The sequence below is a fragment of the Colobus angolensis genome, unplaced genomic scaffold (genome assembly GCF_000951035.1).
Source record: "Colobus angolensis palliatus isolate OR3802 unplaced genomic scaffold, Cang.pa_1.0 Scaffold49, whole genome shotgun sequence".
In the NCBI taxonomy this organism is placed as follows: domain Eukaryota; kingdom Metazoa; phylum Chordata; class Mammalia; order Primates; family Cercopithecidae; genus Colobus; species Colobus angolensis.
Window position 1 is genome coordinate 2,262,300 of NW_012118376.1, and position 3,614 is coordinate 2,265,913.

The window sequence follows — 3,614 nt, forward strand, 5'->3', positions numbered from 1 at the left end:
TTCTCCATCCCCTTGGCAGTATCTGTTGTTTTTTGACTTTTTAATAATAGCCATTATGACTGACATGAGATGGTATCTCATCATGGTTTTGATTTGCATTTCTCTAATGATCAGTGATGTTGAGCTTTTATGCATATGTTTGTTGACTGAATGTATGTCTTCTTTTGAGAAGTGTCTGTCATGTCCCTTGCCTACTTTATAATGGGGTTTTTTCTTGTAAATTTGTTTAAGTTCCTTGTAGACTCTGCCTATTAGACCTTTGTCAGATGGATAGATTGCAAAAATTTTCTACCATTTTGTAGGTTGTCTGTTCACTCTGATGATATATCTACAATTTTCTTTGCATGTCAGACTTTCCACCTGAGATTACTTTCCTTCTGCCTGAAGTGCATATGTAGAATTTTCTTTAATGAGAATTTGTTGGTAGTAAACTTTCTCAATTTCCTTTCCCTCCACTGAATTATATTAATTTTCCCCTTGGTCTCTAAAGATATTTTTCTTGGATAATTCTAGATTAATAATTATTTTCTGTTAGCAGAGTCAACATATAATGTTCTTTGTCTTCTGGTTTCAATTGTTGAAAATTTGGCTATCAGTTCATTGTTTTTCCTTTAAAGGTAACGTGACTTTTCTCTCTAGTTGCATTTAAAATCATTTTGTCTTTGGTGTTTTGCCATTACTATGATATGTGTAGGTATGAATTTATTTTTATTTTTATTTTTCCCAGATGGGAACTTGTTGGGCTTTATAAGTTTGTGAATTATTGTTATCATAAATGTTGATGAGTTCTCAGCCATTATTTCTTCAGTTATTTTCTCATCCCATTTTATCTCTTCTGTCCTTCTGTCATCTGATTACATGTGTTTTAGACCTTGCTCAACACTCTATGTCACTTAACTTTCTTTTATACTTTCTCTTTTTCTCTTTCTGTTTTATTCTGGGTAATTGAACACTACCTTCCAGTTCACTAATTCTCTCTTTAGCTGCCTTTAATCTGCTATAGAACTTATTAAGTTTTAAATTTCAATTATTATATATTTAGTTCTTTTTCAAATTTTTACTTATAGTTTATTTTTTCCTTTTTTGACTCATGTTTTAATTCTTTTGGTTCACTGAAGACATTAACATATTTATTTTATATTCTATGATTGGTGCTTTAGTGTCTAAAGTTTTCATATATTTGATTTTGTTCTTGTTGTTTCTGCTGGTTCTTACTCATAGTACCTTGTTTTCCTGTGTATTTTGTGAATTTTCATGATGGTGAATTGTTATTTCTTAGAACAGTGAGAATTCTTTAAGGCCTGACTTGAAGGTTAGTTACTGCAGAGATTTATGTTTGATTCTATTATGTGTCTGAGAACTAAATTCCTGACTTGAGGTTTCTTATACCACCTATGTAGTGTGAAGTTAGGATGCAGACAGGGAGAAAGGTGTTGTGGTTATTAATACTTAGGATTTTTTCCCACTTTCTATTCAACACTAAGGTCAGACCCATTTCCCTGAAGTTCTCTTTAGGGGTTTGGGGGAAGAGGGTTGTGATTACTTTTAGTATACTATTACTTAGAAGGTGTAGCATTTTGTCGTCCCATTTTTATTGGAAGAATCACTTATGCTTTCTTTTTTTTTTGCGACGGAGTCTCGCTCTGTCGCCCAGGCTGGAGTGCAATGGCCGGATCTCAGCTCACTGCAAGCTCTGCCTCCCGGATTTATGCCATTCTCCTGCCTCAGCCTCCAGAGTAGCTGGGACTACAGGCGCCCACCACCTCGCCCGGCTAGTTTTTTGTATTTTTTAGTAGAGACGGGGTTTCACTGTGTTAGCCAGGATGGTCTCGATCTCCTGACCTCGTGATCCACCCGTCTCAGCCTCCCAAAGTGCTGGGATTACAGGCTTGAGCCACTGTGCCCAGCCCACTTATGCTTTCTAACTTGAGAAGACGTTGGTCTTTTTTTCCTCCCTCCCAATCCCTGGGAGGCTGTGGAAATCTAAGGTCAACGTCATTTAGTTAGATATATAACCTCAAGAAAAAAGCAGGTTTCAGTATGGTATGTACCTTTCTGGGTTTCCAAAGGCACTTAGTTTTTGACTTCTGAATATTCCTTAGTGTCTTGCTTGGCTGTTGTTGCATTTAAAAAGGAAGTTTTAGCCCTGTTCATGAGATGGTGCTGAAAGCAAAGAAGGAAGCTCCCGACCCTCCTAAAACTGAAGCCAAAGCAATGGCTTTGAAGGCCAAGAAGGCAGTGTTGAAAGGTTTCCACAGCCACGAAAGAAGAGAAGATCCGCACGTTACCCACCTTCCGGTGGCCCAAAACACTGTGACTCCAGAGGCAGCCCAGATATCCTCGGAAGAGCACTCCCAGGAGAAACAATCTTGACCACTATGCTATCATGAAGTTTCCACTGACCACTGAGTCTGCCATGAAGAAGATAGAAGACAAAAACACATTTGTGTTCACTGTAGATGTTAAAGCCAACACGCACCAGATCAAACAGGCTGTTAAGAATCTCTATGACATTGATGTGGCCAAGGTCAACACCCTGATTTGGCCTGATGGAGAGAAGAAGGCATATGTTCAACTGGCTCCTGATTATGCTGCTTTGGATGTTGCCAACATAATTGGGATTATCTAAACTGAGTCCAGCTGGCTAATTCTAAATATATGTATATATTTTTACCATAAAAAAAGAAGTTTTAGTATTTTATCTAGCATTTTAATGTTTTCAGTTCGTGGTTAGGAAGACATCTAGTCCACCATACTTATAGAAATGGAAGCTCATTTTTCTTTTGAAAGTAATTAAAGTGAAGGTTATAGTCATCCTCCTTAGTAATCACAATGACTTGAAATCATTCCTTGTACCTAAGATAGATACTTTAGCACAAAATGAACAAAGGTTGTATAATTAAAGAAAATTATCTTTCTCATATAGATAATGGGAGGGGAGGAAAGTAAAATGTTAAACAAAAAGCAAATGTTAAACCAAATGGTAACATTAATATTATTATTGCTTCTTTACCATTTTTGCACAATTTTCGATCATGATATATGAGATACTCCTTGCAAGAATTCTATGAGTTGCTATTTCATTGTAAAATCAGAGTACCCTAAGAGTAGAGGCTGAGGGTTGTAATAATTGCATTATATTCTGTTGCATTGATAAATATTTTTCTTCTTCTTTTAGTTATTAAAGTTAGTTCCAATTTTTTTTGTTATAAAGACTACTGTTATGAACTTTGTTGACATGACTTTTTGCCGCGTTATTTTTTTCTTATAGGAACAATCTTAAAAATAGTACTTCTGGGTAATAGAGTGTAGACAGCTTTAATTATTAAAAGTCTCATTTATGTGTATTGGCTTGAGATTATGCATCCCTCAAATTTAACATAATAACTTAGCGAATCACCAAGATCTTTGTAAAGTTTATGGTATAGCAGTAGCCTCAGATTTTGTACTGGTAGGTGTTTTAGAACAATTTCTTTTTCCAGGGCTTTGGCTCCCATTTCGTCTGCCAATTTGAAACCAGACATTCTCCTTTTAGTCATCAAAATACCACCTTCATTAGTTGAAGCCTGTATACCGTAAATGTGAAACAGGTTTTATACAACTTTGTTGGAATA